The sequence below is a fragment of the Theropithecus gelada genome, chromosome 3 (assembly GCF_003255815.1).
Source record: "Theropithecus gelada isolate Dixy chromosome 3, Tgel_1.0, whole genome shotgun sequence".
In the NCBI taxonomy this organism is placed as follows: Eukaryota; Metazoa; Chordata; class Mammalia; order Primates; family Cercopithecidae; genus Theropithecus; species Theropithecus gelada.
Genome location: NC_037670.1, coordinates 48,010,589 through 48,032,948, shown reverse-complemented (window position 1 = coordinate 48,032,948; position 22,360 = coordinate 48,010,589). Strand labels below are relative to the sequence as shown.

Genomic DNA, 22,360 nt, shown 5'->3' with positions numbered 1-22,360 from the left:
AAATATATATTTAAGTCCATCATATATTATGGTTTCTTCTTAAAATTAATCTGCCTAAATAGAGGTAAAGCACAATTCTACACCCTAATAGCATTTAGAATCAAAATACAATATAGGGCCACTATTTTTCCATTGTCTTGTAAAATTTCTAACACCTAATATTCAGGTTACAAATATATAGTTTTAGGACAACAATTTAAAACACAGGAGGCCAAGTATGTTGAGTTCCTGCTTTCATTTTTTATAGCCTAAACAAGAATATATTCAACTAATTTGCTTAGAGAAGCACAGTTTACATGTCTCAAATCCAATAATACCATATTAATAAAAGACAAGAGGTACAATAGATTGAAAGATTAACTAGCATAGATTACAGGGGATAATGTGTATTCTCCAAAACCTCAAGAGTATATCAAAACACACACTCAAAAAAGTTAACCCTACAAAATATTTCCCTTTAGCTTTGTAAAAAGGAATTGTAACACAAACTAGGCACTACTGGCACTTGAAGTTACTGGAGAAAAGGGAAGGAACTCAAAAGAATAGGATTTAGGGTACCTTTTAAATATTTATAATAGTAGTACATATGCAGAATGTGAAGTATTTGTCTCAGGTTTAATACATCACCACAAGATTCATTTAAGCAGTTTCCACCCATTACATCAGGTAAATCTCTCACATTTAATTTACTATCCAAGCACTTTTACACTACTCAAGCCAATCTTTTGCAACTTACAAATGATTTAATGAAAGAGAAGCAATGATATTATAAAATTTATGCTTCTTCACCTTCTCTCCCTACAGAGAAGGGCAAAACTTTTTTCACGTAAATCTATATTAGATCCAAATCATTTCAAGTGATGCTACTCCACAAAGAACACAAGGATGGACACATATTTAATTAAGATATTCCTAAATAAATTTCAATACATGATGTCACTTTGTCCTTTGTAAATGAGAAATACATTTCTCAATCTTTTTTTAAGTTAAGCCAATTCACTTTGGATTAGCTTAGTTTTAAAATAAATGCATACACATATATAATAAAATACTAACTACTATTACTGTCTACATACAACTTTCAGTGACCACATCTGGGTATTTTAATTTTCTTTCTGTAAGAAACAATTCAGGGCCAGACATGAAATATATAATCTGTGTAACTAGGTAACAGGCAGTTAATGGTTCACATTCTTTGACAAGAATAAGCTATTGACCCCAATCAGAACCTTCCAATGTATCTCCAATGTTCTTGGCTACATTTCTATTTGAACTCAAACCTCAGGAAGAATATCATCTTCTGTTAAGATAACTTGTTTTCCTCAAACATTCTCTCTGTGCCTATCCCAAAAGAATGAATCAACACTATATGTTCCTAAGTTCATTGATTATGAGGACAATATCTGAAGATTTCATACAAATAATATTGGGATCTTTCCTTTCCTTGAATATCAGAATATGTTGGAGCCAATTTCTATAACCACAACCTAGTATTTGTGTATCTTTAAATGAGCTACAATCCAGAACTGAAAATGAACTACATTAATGGCATCGCACTTAACAGCTTTCAATGAATAGGTCAGAGTCTAAGTTCAAACATACTGTTATTTTTCCTTCCATTTACTTCATACAATTAGAAAAAAATGTTCTTACCACTCTCACTGTGGACTCACGTGACCACAGTACATCCTACCCTTAAAGCAAGTTACACATGTGTGTATTGTTTACGTTTCTTGTTTTCCGTATATTCTGATGGCTTTGACTCCTTTCTGGCTGGGAAGAGACTGCCCCTCTAGGGACCAGCCAATGCTTAGAAAAGGCAAAGGACTCAGCGCAGCGTGCCTTTCACATGCAGACTGACCAATCCACAGCCTACCTCCTCCACCTGGCCCAGACACCCAGGAGGCAATATTCCCCTGCCTGGTATCTACCAGGCAAACTAGGGACCACTCTTACAGTTCAGAGCTTGTATACCTACAGCTTATTCAAAGCTATTATATTATACACCTATAGCTTCTTAGTAGTAGTAGCAGTAGCATTTACCTACAGCAAACGCAAACCAGCTAATCTTAAACTTGGTTACCTGCCCCGCCTTGCCTTTCGCACAAATACTCCAGAAACGGCTGCAGCCTGTTCTCTCTCCTAGCTCCTGCCCCTTTGGCCCCTGGACCAACGCTGGGGCTTTCTCATGTGGCCCTGAATGTCATGCTGTGCCTCCAAGAACTCATGAGTACAATAAACTTTGTCTTCCCGAGCCTTTCCTGTGTCTCCTTTTCACATGCACCTGACTGACCACATAAAAGAACACAGAACTCTGCGTGTGTGCGCGCGTGTGTGTGCGTGCGTGTGTGTGTGCGTGTGTGTGTTATTTTCATTTTATTTTCCCTTGTTCAGGAGGTCAATAAAAAATTATTACACCTTTAAAAAGAGGTACCTAAATAAACAAACCTACCAATTCTGTATGCAAAATGAAATCCTGGACTGGCAGTGGGGCTCAGATAACACTCAGAAAAGAACCATGTGTCTGAAACTGTAAGGAACAGGTCAAAAACACTCCATTTAAAATGTGAACACCTGCTACAGACTATGTTAATTCACAAGTCTATCTAGGAAATGTTTTTCTTCCTCCCTCACCTGTTCCCCCACCTATCTTGCATTCAACTCCATAAACAGCAGTTCTCCCCCATTATAAAACAGTTGACGGTTAAAACAATGAGCCAACCAAGAAAGGATAATATTCTATAACTGACATTTACTGCATTGGCCTTGGACTTCTAATCTTTACCAGACGGGCACACAAATCAATCCATCAGCTCATAAAGGTGTGCTTTTTTAACCTCTAAAACACATGGGATTGGCCAGAAGTGTCTGGCATGTCAAACTGCTAATCACTGCTGCCCTTTGCACAAAATAACCCACTTAAGTTGAGGCATGGTTGCACTGTCACCGACATTAGTCTGTGGGAAACCCATTTAACTGTCACACACTCCTGCCACTCCTGCTCTCCCTTAATTAAGCCTAATGCCTTATGCTTTGACCTTTTGTTCTAGCCTATTAACCCTATCTAGTACAAGTTCAATTATGTTAAGCTAAAAACTTTGCTGTAAAATATTAAATGCCAAGCTCAAAAAATCATAAGGGACATCCTCCCAGCCCTAAGTTCTATTCACCCTGATACTCAATACATTCGAAAGTAAAACCTCACTTTCAAAGTAACACTGATACTGAAGCAAGGAGACGTTAAATGACTCACCCATTTCATAGCTTTTCCATGGCAAAGCCTCACTAAAACCTATCTAATCCCTAGTTCCAATTCTTTAATCTCCATGGTGTTTCTGATTAATGGTTAAACCACCCGGAAGTGTGTTAAGGACACTAACATTTTCACAACAAATTATTATCCTTCAACATCCTCTAGAATATGCTATGCAAAGAGGTCTAAAACAAAATAAACTGTGACTTCAGTAGTTGAGAAGTAATGATTCTTTTCCCCTCCCACACATCGAAACTTCCTGTCCTATCCCCTCACTATTTTTCTTTTTTCCTCTTTAAAAGTAACAATGGTCACTGAGAACTACTAAACCCTGCAACACTCACAAGGTAGTATGTACAACCACTATTTTTCCCCTTGATACTTCACTGAAGTATTAATACAGCCAATGGCTTAAACTACAGAAAGCAATTACAACTTGCTACTTATCCTCACCGGACAAATTCACGCAGCATATCTTTTCAAATATGTCTTTTTTACACCTATATGCATATGAATTGCTGTTCACATCTACCAGAATTCCAAAAAACAGAACCAAAACACTTTCTATTTCACTGTAAAATAAAACAAAATGTAGTCCAAACTAACATGCTATCATTAACGATATTTTAGTTTTACCACAGTGATGTATACTGTTATTTTTCCTTTCATTAACTTCACACAATTAGAAAAAAATGTTCTTACCGCCCTCGCTGTGACACATAAACAACTTAAAGATCAGTAACATACAACAAAATTTGAATTTCTGATTGGTGTGAAGAAATCCATATTAATTTTAGATTTTCAAAAGATTTAAAATCAGATTTTAATTTTACTTTTGCTGACTGCCCAAAGGTCCATTTTTACCTATTCTCAATATTCACAAATATTGTCAGCTTTTGCCTTTAGCAACCCTAAACTTTACAGGTTTAAAGTAACATGCCATTAAATAGAACATACAATGATTTTGCAAAAGCAAGATCATTTAGAGTGCTGCCAAAACAATGAATAATTTCAATGAGATAATTTATTAAAGGAGGAAAAAAAGAGAAAAAGAGTTTAAAATTCAAAGTGAATGTGTTTGTGTTATTAGAATGATGCCTGCAAAGGAAAGCATTCCTTGGCATTATCGGGAAGAATACCCATGGATGTGTAAAACGTAAAATAAACAGATTGATGTATGGTCAAAGGTAAGCAAACACTTGTATCGGGGCAACTACCAGCAACTTTAGTTTTATTCACCCTTTTCATTGCAAAGGATAATAGTGTTAATTTCAATCAGACGTTATGCCTTACCTACAACTTTTAGTTCATGAAACAGAAATTAAGTTTGGGTGTCTGCTGAGGAAACCAACGGTGGGAAATTCACACTCACAATTAATGTAGAGAAATTCACGCATTTCTATAACATACTGACTGACACTAATGAACAATGAAGGAAAAGTTGTTCAGGAACTCAGGATAAGTAAGCACTGGTGGAAAGCACACAGTAGAACACAGTGCATAAATAGCAAATGTGCTCATTTTTCTGCCCTTTTACTTCATACATTAGTCCACTAAGCTTGTTCCTTTTTGCTATGATTTACAAGCAGGTGAATACACAGACATGTAAGCCAAAAGAAATACAGTGTCAAACACTCATAAAGTTACCTTTGCTTTAAAAAAAAAAAAAAAAAAAAAAAAAAAAAACTTTGCCTTCACAAAGCAAGAAACTGAAGTTATTTTAAGAGCATCTGTTAAAAATCAATGTTATAAATATATATCCACATAATTCATTTATTTTTATTAGCATTTTAAAATAAATTTCTTATCTAGAAATCTCTGAGCTGCATTTCAAAATAATTTTATTTTCTGTCTCTTACCAGTAGTTATTAATAAAGTTGAATATGATGGTGTTCTAACAGTCAGGAAATTCACCTTTAGTGAAGAGCAAATCCTAATTTTTAAAATACAAAAGGGCTTCATATACTGCTTAATCCTGTAACTTACCAAGTTCTGAATCATTAATTGTTCTTGACACCCTCTTAACTTTTAAGGTTACTGCACACCAAAATTAACTCTAGATGTGAAATGTTAAGATTTCCACCTTCCCAAGCCATCAAATCCAATGCAGTTAAGTGTGCCCAGCTGGCGGGGGTCCTTCTGACTACTGGAAGTGATGCTAAGGAAACTACGTAGAAGGCTCTAGAAATATTATTATTCATTTTCTTACAAAAAAAAATGTTGCCCCCAAAGATTTTGCTAAACATGTTTTCTAATATATTATAATTTGTGTATTACTGCAGAAATGTAGTATTACAAAACAAATTGTTTCAAGTACCAATTAATCATAATGTCACTAACAGTCAGTTTCACTTTTTCCCTCATAATTAGTATGCCTGGAAAGAAGATAATAAATTTTAAGGAAAAAACTATCATTCCTTTTAGAAGTCCTAATTTAAATGGACTAAAGAAAAAACGTGGAAGAGCTTCCATTATTCATAAGTTATACATAATAATTAACAGCTGCTATGCATAAATACATAAAGGTCCTATTGCTGACCCAAGTGAGCCAAATTTTGCCAATGGTTGGGACTGGTACAGTTCAATTCAACAAATGCTTACAGACACCCTTCTGTGTGCCAGACACTTACAGGACCAACAGTACACTGATGAATAAGCTCCTATTCATGGAGTTCTACCAAGGAGAACAGCTATAACACAAGTTTAACTTTTACAATCAGGGTGTACACAAAACCGTGAAAGAAGATCTGATCTTGTTAGAGGCTTGGGGACAGAAGTAAGCCTACAAACTCCCTTGCCCACTGTCCCATAAGGGAGAATATTCCTTTCCAATTTGTTTCACCAAGGTCAGGAGCATGGCCAGTATGTGGTCCATGAAAAGGTCTACATATAGATTTCTTCTCTCTTGCTCTCTTTTCTAAGGGTGTAGACCAATGTGCACTTCGTTCATGGCACATTATCACCACTGGTCCACACAGTGCCCCCTTATTTGTTACCTTTCTCAAGAGAATAGAGGAATGGGGTCCATAACCTTTGAAATACGTTTCCAGTTGAACCAACAGACCCAATCACCTCTGTTAATGGTGTCAGAAGACCACTCATCATTAAAAAGTAGAGATGGCCTGTGAGTGCTCTGGTCAACTAAAGGTCTCTGGCTTTGTTCATCTACAAATAAATAACAACTCTCCCTATTTCTTTTTAAATAGAATTCCAAATGTATGTAACATGTAAAACAATGCCACTGTATTAACATGTACATAACTGTACTCTGTTTTTTTTAATTCTCAGCCTGGAAATTACATTTCAAGTACTAGAATATTCAACAAATCCTAAGACTTCTATGAAGACCATGAGAAGAAAATAAGGTACTAGAACAAAAGTGAGGCACCCAGCCATTTCTCATTCCACGTCTCAAGACCTTGTTCTTATTATTATAGATCCCTTCTTGGGGTTAGCTTGGATTTTACTGCAGGATCCATCACCAAAGGTTATTAACTATTTCTTACCACCTGGGACACGAACCCCTCTTTCTGAGACTGCTTTGACAAAAATAAACAAAAAAGTGTGAAATAAATCAAGATTTGACTGGTCATCCTAGGTCCACCCAACTGCTAACTGAATGACTTTCAAAATGTCTTTAAATTCTTAAGGACTCAATGTCTTCCTCCATAAATGCAGACAGTAACTGTTTTGGACATTTTAACTTAATGGCAATAACAAAAACTACAGGAAGGTAAGTAATTGTTTACCCCATTGTATCACATGGATCCCCTGGCAATTAAAAAAAAAAAAGATGAATGAGATATTAAGAAATAAAAAGGAAAACAGAGTAAAGACGAAACAAAAATAGAGAAAGAAGGAAACCCAAGAGAAAAGAAAATGGCACATAAGCACTAAATGGTAGCATTTTATCATTATTTTATTTATAGTCTACACTAGCTGGGTGCTCTTCCATACACAAGATGCATCTAAAACCCAACTTGTTTGATAAATGGGGGGAGGACAAGGTGCCTCTAAGATAGGTGTGCTTAAATCCAGAGCAGCCATAGCTTTTATCAAATTCTCTTCCAACCTGAAGAATCTAACGATTCTATGAAATCACTTCAGTTTGTGAAAGCCCAAGCAAAAGAAATTCAAAGTTATTTCAAAAAAAAAAAAAGAAAATGTAACTTTGACTCAGGTCAGTCAAGTATTACCAGGATAGATAAAAGCAGATTTTTAGCAACAGTTAACAATTCATTGCCTTAGGTGTTGCCACAATAATAGCAAACATCCAGATATTGGAAAGGAATCAAATGGTAAATTAAAAAAAGACTGTTTTCAATCCTTATATTTGGCATCACATAGATTCACTGTATTTTAATTCTTTTTTTTTTTTTTTAAGAAAAGCATGGATCAGTTAAGGAAACAATATAAGTTCATTCTGATCTTTAGGAAGACATTCTTCTCCCCATATTGTTGACTTTGACAATTCCTCTTTTTTCTTATTTGGCCAAAATACAATGTATTCTCTAAACAAAAGATAGATGCAAAATGTTTCCTTTGCAGCTTTTATACAAATCTCTTGCTTTTCCAACATGATTTGGCAACTCAAAATCTAAAGCACCATAGAAAATATTATGTTTACGAGTCTTATTATTCATCCTTGTGTCTCCAATATAGTTTCAATTTGACTATACCTTTCAGTGTATAGGGAACCACTCAGCTTGTATCTTTTAGGTTCAAAATTCCATAAATTTTAAATGAGGCAAGTAAAAGGAGGTGGAGAAGCTCATAACTCCATTTCTTATGGCTTTAACAATAAAAGCACGTACCTGGTATGTACTTAAAAATGTACTATGTGCCACAAAGCTCCCCAACTCAACAATCTCCCTCCTGACCAGTCTACTCTCAAAATAAAGTCAGCTACTCCTCACCTCTCTACTTCCACTTCCTTCCATTTCACAAATGCATTGTCAATTTCCTCTGTATTTCAGAGCCCAGTTTATCAGCACAGCATAATCTTGAACAAAATTATTGTGAGTGAAGATAGGGTAATTAAAATTTAAAAAAAAAAATCATGTTAAGGACTGTAATAGTCAAGAGTTGTAACTTTTCAACCAGGAAGAGCTAGGGTTCTGAATTTGCTACAACTGCTCCTTGAAGTGGACAAACAATTAGCCTTGGGAACACTCAGATTAAGACCATGACAAGCTATTTTAATGAATTATATCAAGAAACATAGCTGCTTTCACTGCCTCAAATAACACTGCAGTGTAAGTACAACAGCTAGCATTGGAGGGAAAAGAGCCTGTGCGGCAGCCCTTGGTGACTACACTTCCCTCCAGTGCAATGCAGGCAGCAGGACATCAGCGCTTTGAGTACTAGCATAAACTGCTGCAGAATCATCGACTGGCAACAATGTGCCTTCCCAGAGAGCCTGGTCTTGCAGAATCCAGGCTATGAGGCTTGGAAATGCTGCATGAATTTTGTGGCTACCAGGTTGGGAGCAAGGTTTTTTTAACGGCTTCCTGAAAATCAGATGGCAACCGGTTTTCTCTTCAAACAATGGTATATTCTTAAAGAAAATCAAATTATCAATGAAATTAACCATGTGCCCGCAGGCAAGTTAACTACTCTTGCATTTCTCAGACTAGGTTTCCTTATCTCTAAACTACAGAAAATGATACCTAGATGTCACAGGGGAATTGGAAGGATTAAAAGACAAAATGTGTGTAAAGCTACAAAACGGTTGACCCAAAAAGTTCAATACTCTTCCTTTCCCTGCTCCCCCTCCCAATAAAACAGGAAAAGGCAAGAGGCAAGTAACTAAACAACTTCTTAATATTCCAAGTTTCTACCCAATCATCTCTTCTTCTTTTAAAACCACGGGCTTGAAATCTTTACTGTTCACTGTCAACAACAGCATATACTGCTGTATAGTCAGAATTTTAGAATTTAGAAATTAAATCTAACCCCTTATTCAACAGATGCTGCCGGGGAAAGAAAAGGGCTTTCCTTTTATCTTATCATCTTGATTTAGTAGCAGAACTTAAAGTCGAAAAATAAACGTGGAAGAACAAAACAGGAATACTATTTTTTAATATGTTTTTCAAAAATCAAACCTGAGCCTACATGACCCATTGTGCAAACAGTCCCTTTAGGAGAAAAACTGCAACTGTGATTAATTTCTCTTGAGAATATTTCTTACTTCCCATTTGGAGAGTTTCACATGTTTCCAAACATATTTTCTTGATGTCCTCCATGTTATTGTGTACTCTCTCCTTCCCTTAATTTGTTTCTTTTCCAGTGTATAAATCTATTGCTCTATTATAGATTATTATAATATAAACTCATAAATTCAGGAATTAAAAAAAAATCTTGAAAAGCATGCTTTTCAGAAACCATTACAATCTGTTAAACAGTTGCTCTCTCTCAACTTCTAGAAAGATCCCTCAAGAGAGAAGTCCCTTTTTCATTCCGAACTTCTAATTCTCAAATTTTGATTATGTCCTGCTACTTACCAAAAACTCCGTTATACTACTACTTTCATTTCAATATTGTACATAAACAATTTCCCATCCTACTGATGAAATGCTTTATGAATGCAGTAACATTTGTAACATGTGCACGTTATGAAGAGTATCGGCAAACTCAAACTATTAAAAACATGTAACTATTAGGAAAGCCATCTTAGTCACTATATGTGACTACAGCTAAGCTTTTCTCTTAAGTATCTAAAGCAGATCGCCAGACTTTTACCTAGTACCCTCATAGAGCTAGATAAGAAAGTAAAAGTAAAATAATCAAAGCAGACGACTTCTACAAGCAGAAGCTCCAGACTCCTTAGTTTCTCTGTTGTGCTCAATCCTTGAGCAAATTACAGGCTTGAAAACAAGGAGTAGCTCTATCACTTAACAAGTGACTAAGAAATGACTTTGTTAATTAGAAGTCCAAGGGTGAGAGGCTCCTTTCCACCAAAGCTCTGAATAAACACCAACATCAGGTCAACCAGAGCTGTCTTGGTCCCAGGAGTAGCTTAAGCTGATGACTCAAATTCCCAGCAGGATTCCAGTTTAATATTTATTGAAACTCTGAGCTTAGTCACACAGTGACTTGGAATTTAAGGCACATGGGGTCTCTTCTTTCCATCCTTAAAGATATTTTTGCTAAGTGACACAAAGTTAAAGAGGCAAGATGGGTTTTAATTTAAGAGCTTTTATTCCCTGAGGTGTAAAAAGTTAAAATTTTATTTTCTGGGGAGAGTGAACCATACTAGCTCTGAATTTCAAACACAACTATTAACCCTGTCAAATAATTCTATTATCAAGTTTTACAAAACTGTTTATTTTTATTTTTATTTTTTTTTCTACCCCAGCCCTATGTATTGAAAGTAGACAGAAGGAAGGGAGGGAAGGAGGGAAGGAGAGGGGGAGAATGGATGAATGGATGGATGTCACAATCACCTTTCTAGCCAAAGTTGCAACATATGCTGGAGTTCTTGAAATTATTTCAACCAAAAAAAGGATCATATGACTCATAATTTGTTTAGCAGGTAATTATTCACCCCATTATCTTCAATAAAAATCTATCTTAAAATTGTGTATAGCTTTTTTAAAAATCTTAATACTAAGAGGATCCTTTTTTTCATAACCCCAAAGAGTGGTTTTTTTCCTCTATTTTCGAGTTGCCAGCCTTCTCAATTCTTTAAATCTGATTCACATTATACTACTTTTAGAGTTCTAGGCTAAATGTTTATCCCTAGCATGATTCAAAGTATTAATTTCAACAAAATCCTAATATAATGATAAAATGTATCACATTTATTTTTAACTCTTTCCTATTCTTCTAAGAACTTAAGGAAAACTATTTTATGTTTCGGGTGCATTTTGATAAGCTAAAATACCACAAATTTTGTAATGCTTCATTTGTAATATTTGCAAGATAGTGTAGGGATCAATTTGAATTTCAAGGTGCATGATATAGAGTATATACCAGAACAGTGAGAAAAGTTAGTATAAATTCCTACTCATCTCAGTTTGTATATTTATTGCAACAAATTAAAACTGCATTTCACAACTCGTAGTAAAACAAAAGGAAAGTTCTGATCTAAATAAACTCCAATCTTCAGAATCCTATACATTCAGTATCCATCAACCTGAACACTAAATTTCAAGAAAAAACAACAGATGGGCATCCATATGACAGTTTGTAAAGAAACCCTGATAAGACTTCAGGAATTTCTGTGGTCTCTATTTTCCCCCTACCATGAATCATAGGTAATGTGGTTAAATAAAGCATTCCTTCTGCAGCTATTTACATTGTTTATCTTTATCAAAGATCCTATAAAAGAAGTATCCAGTTCACCACGCAAACGTTAGCACTCAGAACACTGTTTTCCCTGTTGATGAAGACCCTCGGAAAATTCCAGATGTTAAAAGATTAAAGAAAATGTGATCTAACATTAATTCATTTTCCTCCAAACAAAGTGTAACTCCTGATTCCATGCTGGTACCCAGTTTTGATCCTCTACTTTAGAGATAGCTCAGGGGCATTCAAAACAAAGTGGGAACATGCACAAATGGGGAACTTGTCATTTTTCACCCTCAAACAACCACTATTTATATAATATTACTGGCCTCATAAAAGGGAATAGAGAATCCATTACCATCAGCAATTCATGCCTCTGCTTCAGCATCAGATGCAAACGGGATACAGAAACTAGATGTCTCTCCTCCATTTACTTTTTGTTCATTCCAACCTTTCGACATAATCTTTAGTTCCATTCCAATGGCCTGTTTCATCATCTGACACTCCTGGTTTTTTACCTTCTCAAGTCTCAGCAACCATACTGGTGTTACATTTCTCTAATTGTTGCGTTATCTAAATATTACAGGAGGAGCTTGCTCATTCCCCCTCCCCCAAAAGTCCCTGAAAAAACTACAACTTAAGGAAATGCAACTTGAATCTTTTTAGTTCACAGATTCAGACTCATACATCCTGCGAGCCCCCTAGCATATCTTGCTGAAATTTTTCTTTTGACTTTTCAGTAATTGTCAAGATTATTTTAATGAAAATATTTCTCCATTTGGAAGACATGGGTATACAGGACTTTGCTAGAACGACAAATGCTTTTTCCCAGTCTTCATCCGCGTAACAGTAAATCATTATTAAACAAACACACAAAATAAAACTCACTCTGAATGTGTATCAGTCACCTGAAGGGGCAGAAAAGCACAAGAGTGAAGAAACTTCACCCCAACCACAGCCAAGAAGGAAAGTTGCAACCAAGGCACTTTTCACAGAAGAAAATATCCAAAGATGTAGACGCTGTTTATTTTAGAAAAGGGGAAGAAAGCAAGGGAGGGAGGGAAAGGGTAGGGAAGAGACTAGACCTCCTCTTCTCTTACTAACCTACATTAAAAATTAATTGTATCAAGCAATCTCAATGCAAAACTGACCCTATCACAATTTAAAGTGAATAATGCTTTCCTTGACAAAAATTCGGTATTTTAAACTCATTCTGAGCAAAATTATCTTTTAACCTGATACACCAAACTATTAGTTTTTCCCAAACAACAGTTAGAACATGAGCTTTTAAGTTTCTTACACTCTCTATGTTTTAAAATTAAAAGCCAAATTCCTTTAACTTCATATATCCTAAGTCACTCTGATTTAAAATTACTTCTATGTCATTGTCTTCTAGCACTGGTCTGCAATAGAATCTGTGCAATTAACAATAATCATCTTCCCTCTGATCTTTCTAGAGTCAAGGATGGCATATCTCCTTATCTTATTTGTTCCATTAGATTGGCATATTTTGCCTCATCTGTCACCTTCTATCAAACTCTGCTTTCAGATATGCGTTAATTCATTTTTAGTTGTCCTCAATGTTCTAAAATAGTGATGTTTGACAGAATTAATACAGTGCTCTAGTTCTTTCTGTTCAACCGGTATTTAATTAAAGATCTTGGAGGCTATCTTTCTCTCAGGCTATACCACTTAAGGGAGGAACATTACTTCCTCCATGGACAATGTGATAAGCCACATGGCAACAAAGCTGCCTCCCTAACGTCTCTCATTTAATACACTGCTTTACCACATATAAACTACCAGCAAAACAGATTATCACTTTAATTCACATTGATTTTACTTTTCATATCTCTGACCCACAACTCTGCCATGGGCTGCGTTCTCTGAACTTCTGAATTTCCCGAATTTCTGTAGTTGTAATGCTCTCCTATCTTTTTGCTTTTGTTTCATCTGGACTTCAAAAAGTTCTAATGGCATCTGATTTGGAAGAGTTCTTGAATCTCTGAAAACAACGAAGGAGTCTTTAAGCAATCAGAACTGCCTTGGCACACACACTGAAAACTCCGTTTCAAAATCTTTTGAATTAATATCTTTTGGAGAATAGCCCACTCAACTTGATATGTCATAATTTTCCATTCTAAAGGTGGCATGGATAATTTAAATTGGCACTTGCTATTTATTACTTAAATAATTGTTCTCTTGGATGGCCTTTCGAAAGCTAGTACTTCTTAATCATTTTCGACTGTATCAGAACTATAACAGGCATGTCAATTTAAGCAAACTTCATCAGCAATAAACTAACAAACAGACTCTAGGTGGTGGTATAGGTTATTTTTTATCATGATGTTTTGCACTTACAACTGCAAGAGTCAGAAAAGCCTTTAGTCTCTTCACACATTTCTTTAGTGCAAAGTTAACAACATTTTAGGCTGTTAAAATTAGCAAAATCCAAGTTCTACAGAGTTTGCAAATGAATGTAAAACAGGCATTAAACCTGGTTTTCAACTAACTTCCCACAGGCATTAAACCTGCCTTTTCACCTAACTCATTTGAATAAAATCAACAACGAACAGTCCTTTTTTTTTTTTTTTTTTGGATGTGTATTTTGCTCACACTCCTAGGGCACTTCCTAGGGTAAGTTTGGAAAGAGGTCTTTCTCCACTAGAGTATGACACAGACTAGAGCAACCAATCCTGTAACCTGCAGGGCAGTAGCTGTTCCACTAATTGATTCTCCTTCTTTGTCTCTAGGAACTATGCCCAGGCAGAAAAAAAGTTACTATAGGTGATGAAGCCAGCGCTCCCCTGAACCAAATAAACCCTATCGACATTACCAAACTGCTGGGCAAAAGCAGAGCAATTCACTCACTTCGAAGGTGAAAACACTTCAACATACACCAGGCGGCAACCGACACTTAGGGGCTAAGCAGATGAAACACCATTTGTTTAAAAAGTCTATTATCTCACTGTCTCTTCCACAAAGGTGGAAAACTGATGATTAAACATTGAATAATGCCACCCACTTACTAAACCTATGATTCACTAATAAGCATTCAATGCAATTCATAACTTTAAAGAATGAATTACCGAAGCCCCTTGCTTCACAAATTCTCCCAAGAAACAGAAAGAGCATTCATCACCTATAACCCGACAACCATTTTTACTACGGACACCTACAGATGGCTTCTCTTCCTCTAACGACACAATTTCCTTCACAATCCCACATGTAATCATTTACAATACCAGAGACAAACTCCACCTCAGTTCCACCAGCCGAGTTTTTAAAAATCCTTGTGCCTAAGAACGTCTTTTTTCCCCAAAGTAAAATGTGCCATTAAAAAATATTTTTAAAAAGCAAAAGTGCTTATCATTCCGTACTTCTTTTACTACCTTCAGCAGCCAATTACTGACGTGATAAAAGGCAGAAACTCCTGGAATGCTTCAGAGATCAACATGTGTCACAGACTCCCAGCCTGTCCGCCTCTAAGACACAGTTGTTTCCTTTGTTCCTTCAGACTGAACACCAACTCCTGATTAAAATTGGGAAACTACTTTGGAAGGGATGTGAGGGTCTGCAGAATACGTCCACGGAAACCTTCATAAAACAATATGCAATAGTAGTAAGGTGGACACAGCAGAAGGGAGAAAGGGCAGCCTCCTGGACTTCCACGGGGCTCACCCTAAATGGGGGCCGGCCCCTGGCTCCTGGTAAAATGATGGCTGAGGCCTCGGGTCCGTGAGCCACGCTATCCGGGGGGGACGGCGAGTGCGGGCAGAGCGGGCCTGGGGTCCGCTGGGGGCCAGGCGAGCTGTCCGTTTTCCTATTCACTTTCCCAGCCGGGTATCCAGCGAGCACGGAGCAGGCAGGCACCCAGGCGAAAGGCGCCGCCCAGGATCCGGCTGGACAGCAGGATCCAGAGCGGCGCGGCGAGCGGTGCCCGAGGTTCGCGACCGAGAGGGCAGGCGAGCGAGGGGCAACCCCGACCCGGCCCCCCGAGCTCCAGTGTCCGACCCCGCGCAGGGGCCACGCGACGGCCGCCCCCTTGCCCAGAACTGGCACGGACGGGCGGGCCGACCCGGGGCCACTCCACAACTTGCCGGCCCGCCGCCCCGGCCCCCCGCGAGAACCCGGGGAGACTCGAACCAGGCAGCAGAGGCAGGATTTCCCCGGAAACGCGCCCTCCCCGCCGCCCCGTGCGCGCCCGCGGCCGGCCGCGCTGCCCCCGCCGCCCCGACGCCCCCGCGGCCCTGCCCGCCAAGCCAGCGCCGACGCGGGCCGCGCTCCGGGGCCGTTTCCGGCGGCGCCGGCGGCCGCTACTCTGGGCGCCCTGGCCGCGGCCGTCACTCACCCCAGGCCGCCGCGGCTCCCAGCCTCCGGCTCTGTCAGGCTCGGTCCGCGAAGGCGCCTGCCGCCCCGTCCTGGCCCGGCACCCCGGCGAGCTCTTCCCTCCGACCAGCGGCGCTCCCGGCGCAGCGGCGGACGCGAGGCCACGGGCGGACGGGCGCGCGCGGGTGGCGGGCGGGCGTGGGGCCGGATCGTCCCTGCGCCTCGCCGCCGCCTCCTCCGCCGCCGCCTCCCGAGTTCGGGGCTCTGCTGCAATGTCTGCGAGGCTGACTTTGAGCGCCTCGCTCGCCGCCCGCCCGCCCGCAGCCGCGCTCCTCCCTCCGCCGCCGAGTCCGCCGCGGCCCAGTCCCTCCCCTCGCCGCCCCACGCCATTCAGCTCTTCAGCCAAGTTTCTTAACCCTTTTCTCCCCCTCCCTCCCATTGTCAGCCGGTCAGGAGGAAGCCGTGCGGGTCCGGGCCGCTCGCGGGAGCTGCGGAGCCCCCTATGGTTCGTGGATTTCCTCCTCGCCTGCTCTCCGGGTGGCTCAGACGGGGCTGCAGGGCCCGGAGGCAGCGAAAGGACCGCGTCCCCAAGAGAGGGGCTGCTCGGCGCGCCCGGGCCGTCCTCCGGGCTCCCAGCTCTGTCCAGCCGCCCGCGACCGCTGCAGGCGCCTGGACAGCTCCTCCTGGGAACCCGGGGAAGCGCTCTCGGGACCCAGGCCGAATGCTCCCGTTTGGGCAGAGCCTGGGGACCGCGGCACCCCAGACGCCCCAGGGTCCCCGCCTGGGTGCTGGCGCCTTAAAAGTCTACCTCCTCCCCTTCACCCCACAACACGCGCTCCCTGGGCCCCCTTTCACCCCCCCACCCAATTTCTATCTCCTTGTAATCTGTGTGTCCTGCTTTAATCTTGGGGGGCGCGGGCGCGAACTCTGGGTCACTTTGACCCCACGCCCAGCACGTAGTAGGCACCCAGCCCTCATGTGGAGCGACTCCGGGAGGAAAACTAGGAAGGAGACCTGAGGAGCGCCCTGCTCAGCTCCCTGGACAGACGTAGGACCCAGGAGCAGGGTTAATCCTCGGCTGCTTTGTCACTGCGAAGTCTCCAGCGGAGTCTGTCAGCCAATCTACATCATCCCCGGGAAGGATCTGACCCAACCAGACAAGGCAAAAGGAGCAGGGCTGCTACTTCTTCAGCAGCTCTCCTCGGTTCAGTCTCCGAATAAGAAATAACAATTACATCACGAGGCCGGGGCGGCAGCGCGGTGGAGCCTCTTGGTTTCCTGCAGCCTAATCTCGCTGAACCCGCCTCTAAATTGGGGGGGCTACAGACTGGTGAAACGAGAAAGTGGAGGGAGGAGAGAGTCATACGAAACCATAATTTCCCCTTATCCGTGTATTTGCTGTTTTAAAAATCGTATCCTCAGCGCTCCCCAAACATCTCCCTAGAACTATTAACACCCCCTCAACACCTCCCCAGATGTCAGGTTTCTTTTTGACTTGAGCATCCAGCATTTAGTAATTCGCCATGAAAAAAATTACCAGGGGAAACCAATGTTGTTGCTGAAATTGTTTTTGCTTGACACAAAAAAAGCTAAAGTATAGCTTAGTCTCACCCGAAATTCTGAAATGGCATGCCTGTGTTAAAACACTTATTACATAAGACAAATGAGCCGATGAGGCACTCCATTCTTACATGTAGGTTTTTATATCCTGAAGAATTTGATAGCATTTGAAAATGGAGTTGCTAATGCGCTTAAAAAACAACAACTATCCAAGTCATGAAACTGTATTCTATGCCTGTTATGTAATGGCTGTATTGTGTACTGCAAATTTCACTTAACCTTTAAAAATATGAATGAGAGTTTTAGAATACTGTCACAGTCTTGAAAGTGAAAGCAATTTTTCACATTAATGCTTAATAAATTCAGCACCTAGCACAGTGCCGGGCACATGGTACCGATGTTTTCCTTAGTGACAATGGCACTTTTAAAAACAATTATTTTACATCACCCTACTGATTGAACTATGCAATCTGTTGCCATTTTAAAAAGTTAAACCTCATATAATACCATATTATTTGCATATACCACAATTCAAAATCTGCTGTAGGCAAATTAGTAAAGGCTGCTGTTTTTTAGTGCATCATTTATTCAGAATTGATACAAAGCAAACCGTTTCAATTCAATGATGACCAGCGTAATTGGAGCTTGGCCCCTTAGTGGGGGTCAAACTTTTTTTACGAAAATTATTTTTAACCATAATACAAAGATTTTTCTACAATGTATTGCAAATGTTTCTCTTAAGCGGTTTATTGAACATCATTTAGCATTTTCTTGACAATTCAGTGTCAATTTTATTAAAAGTAATTGTTGTAGTAGGTTGTAGTGGATTCAGGAAATATATCCAGTTCCTATTCTATATTCTTCCTAGGTGTTAGGGATTCTCCCAGGAGGTACAAAAGCTATCAGTCGCTACACCGAAGGACTGTAGGATGCTATGACTTAATGATTATCTCTGCCTTTTGTAATTTCTCTCTCTCCCCCTTCACTAACTGACAATCTGTTTTGCTTACTGTTACTAGCACAGCTGTCACTAACATTCTCCTCATCTTCTGATTGGTAACTTCAAGTCTAGTGTGGACTGGGAATCCAGATAGCCTCACTTGTCACAATTCTGTCTAAAGTAAACTTAATAGGTTCTGGGTAAGGGACTAATGGCTCACCAAGGAGTAGGGCGCACACACACCTTAGTGCATAGACTATGGAAAGATATTTGGACTACTCAAATCTATCTTTTAAATGCATTCCTCTTCTTAACCAGGTTTTGAACCACGGAGGTTGCCCAACAAGCCAAGAATTTTCCAGCCCTCCAACATTGGTGTTAAAAAGTCCACTGCTATATGCTAGATGACTTCCCAAAGCTGTTCACTTATTATTATTCTGTTTTCTCAACCCCACAAAAATCCAGTCACTGAAATCCTGAACTCTTTTGATAGTGGCATGAGTGTTAAGTAAATTGCACACCTCTTGTGGAATTCATTTTCACTTAATCTTGCTAATTATGTGGAGACTATTTTGTTTGTTGTTGTTCTTTGTTTTTTAAAATAAATCAATACCTAAATTTCCTGGCTAACAGAGTCATTGCAAGGATACTAGGGCATTATATGTAATATAAGAATGCCTGTTTGGTAATTTGTACTTTGAAGTCAATTCTCATTTGAATCATTTGTGATGTGAAAACAATGCTGTTCGGTTTATATACTTAAACACCTAATTATTGTTTTACGTCCAGGGTTCCTGTGGGACCACATGCTTATAGTTCAGTCTCAGTATACCTATCTGCCACAAAGATGTAGTCTGGGAGGGGTGTGCCTTTGGTGTATTCTCTAAATCTCTCCTGTATAGCATTTTTCAAAACCATTTTGTGAGTGGGTATTTGCTTGTCTGTATCCCACTGTAGAATGCAAGCAGTACAGGCACAGGGTCCATATCCCTCTCATTCACATTTGGGGACTTCTAGCTACCTATCCCTGTGCCCAGCAAGCAATAGACATTCAGTAGATATTGGCCAACATACTGTCATACTCCAGAGGACAGAATGTATCTTTCTCTTGGGGTCCTGGCTGTGAGGTAAGGATTTCAGAGAACATTTTGCAGAGAAAATAATGCTTCCAGTGGCCATTAAAAGGTTAAAAGGATTAGCCATGTAGGCAGAGTGGGAAAAGGGGTTCTCAGGAGAGGACGTAGACTGTTCAACAGTAGAGAGATATGAGAAAACAAAAATATGCATTGAGAAGTATTGAGCCTGCATTTATACTGTGGAGTGAACTATGACACTTGAGGGGGGAAATATGTGTAACGTCCTAGATCACAGACAAATAGAACCCCAGTGCAGTTACCTTATTAGCCACAGTCCCTTAGCCTCTGGAGCAGCACTGACCAATAAAAACAAAGTGAACCACAAATGTGAGCCACATATGGAATATTAAGTTTTCTGGTAGATACATTCAAAAAGTACAGAGGAACAGGTAAAATTAGTTATAATAATCCACTTTAACCCAATACATCAAAAATTACCATTTCAATGTCTATACAACATACAAAATCATTAATTAGATATTTTACAATATTTTATAGTCTTCAAAATCCAGTGTGTCTTTTACATTTATAGCACATCTCCATTTGGATTAGTCATATTCCAGGCTCAACAGCCACATGTGGCTAACAACTACCATATCGGGTAGTGCAGCTCCAGAGAATGTAGGAAATATTTAATAATATCGTTTAAGAAAATTTTCCTTAAGAGGAAAATCTAAATCGTGTTCACTCTAAGAGTTTATTTATGCCGATTATTAGTGTTGAATTATGTTAGGTTATAAAGACCACCTTCTTGTGTTTAGACATTTACACCCATTAGATAATCAGCAAAGTTTGCGTTTTATGTACTGTGTCTTCATTAATGATGCTGTAGTTACAACTGTTTCTATCTCTATTAACTGTGGTGGTGGACTGTAAATGTAAACTGTTTTTATGGCACAAATAAAATGCTATAGATTTGGGGTTGACTAAGCTTTAAAAAAATTCTCTCTACAATATGAAGCCACCTCTTCTATGCAGTTACCGCCAAGCGTCTTCCTAGCTGTAGAAGTCCAGGGTTTTGCTGTCTAATTATTTTATGCCCAGTTACTTGTGGATGACAAAAACCACCCCGACCTTTGTTTGAGGCAGTCGCCTACCTGAAGCTGCAGTAAGGGTTTGCTGCAGCTCCCTGAGTACCAAGAAAGGTCCAAAGAGCTAACGTGAAGACACTTAGATACCCTGTCTGCAGGTGACTGTGCAGCTTTCCCCAGTGAGATTGGAGCCCTTTTGGTTTCATTGGAATTCGAGTGCCAAAGATTGGCAAATCCACAGCGCTCATTGTCTACACTAAAATGAATCTTGAAAACGGTATCTTTTTTAAAAAACAGTCTGAGAATGGTTGTGTACAAGTAGCCAAACGTGTGAAAGAGAAAGGCAGATACTTTAATGAAATGCATATGTGGTTGATGCCGTCTCATTCCTTCTCAAAACAAGAAAATGTCTAGTATAGTTAAGGGGTTAGAAAAGCCAAGAAGTCTCAACGAAGCAAGGAAAACCTGTGAGTTTTAATGATGTGTCATTTGGATATGTCTAAGTGATTGAGAGTAAATATTACATGAAACCTATCCTTTTATGTGGAAATGGCGTAGCAGCTCTCCTTAGGCAGTCCTGTCATAAATGCATGTGAAAGTTTCCTTTAAGGGATTTCACAAACATAGGACCATATTATGAATCAATTCAGTAAAAACATGATCCTATTATTTTTAGAGATATATTTAGACAGACTTCAACTAAAGAAAAGTGCAATACACATATATTTTTCCAAATTATTCAGGGTTCTGAAGGGAAGAAAGATGTAAAGAAAGCATGATGTAAACTTACTATTTGTATAATTGCTTGACTCTCAAAAGAAGACATAGACACTGACCTGTCTGTTTTAGAGAAGTTTAAGAAACATAAAAATCTCATGTAGTGTTTCTTTTCACAAAGAATTTGAGCACGCGCACACACACAAGATTTCACTCAATTCAATGGTGGAAAGAATCATCTTTTCAACAAATGGTGCTAGGGTATCTACATGCAGAAGAATGAAATTGAGCTCCTTCACATCATATACAAAAATTGACTCAAAATGAAACATAGACTTAAAGTAAGAACTAAACTGTTAAACTCTTAGAAGAATATATTGCAGTAAATCCTCGTGACCTCTGTTAGGCAAAACCTTCTTAGTTATGACACTGAAAGCATGAGTAACGAAATAGATATATTGGACTGAAGTCAAACTTAAAATCTTGTGTGTTTCAATGGATACCATCAAGAAAATGAAAAGATAACCCATAGAATAGGAGAAAATATTTGCAAATCATATATCTATCAGGTAAGGACCCATAGGTAGACTACATAAAAAACTCTTACAACTCAATAATAAAAAGGCAAAAACCCGGTTTTTAAAATGAGCAAAGTATCTGAGTAGACATTTCTCCAAAGAAGATGTACATCAAGCACATGAAAAGATACTCCGTAGGATTAGCCATCAGGGAAGTGCAAATCAAAACCACAGTGTGATGCTACTTCACACTCAAGACAAATGGCTACAAAAGGAAAAAAAGAGGAAACCAGTGTTGGTGAGTATGTAGAGTCATTGGAACACTCATCTGTTATTCCTTGTTGATGCATAGCAAATCACTTCAAAATTTAATGGCTTAAAACGAGAAACACTTCTTATCTCACAGTTTCTGGGGGTAAAGAATGCAGGAACAGCCTAGCTGGATGGTTCTGACACAAGGTCTCTCCTGTGGCTGCAGTCAGGGTATTGGCAGGGCCTGCGGTCATGCGAACGGCTTGCCTAGGTCTGAAGGATCAAATTGCACGAAGGCACCCTCACATGGTTGTTGGCAGGAGGCCTCGGATACC

At 39.4% G+C, this 22,360-nt stretch overlaps 1 protein-coding gene across 3 annotated transcripts in view; it reads right to left on the bottom strand.

Annotated features, from left to right (window-relative positions):
• The window catches only part of NRIP1 (nuclear receptor interacting protein 1), a 104,299-nt gene extending 87,323 nt beyond the window's left edge, over window positions 1-16,976 (bottom strand). The window contains exon 1 of one of the 3 annotated variants that reach the window (XM_025380320.1): window positions 16,886-16,976. The gene's annotated coding sequence lies outside the window, so the exon portion shown is untranslated. Of the gene's footprint in view, window positions 1-15,893; window positions 16,084-16,885 lie in introns of those variants that run through there. The other 2 variants (XM_025380319.1, XM_025380318.1) reach the window with 2 other exon arrangements.
• Between the last annotated feature and the right edge of the window lie 5,384 nt (window positions 16,977-22,360).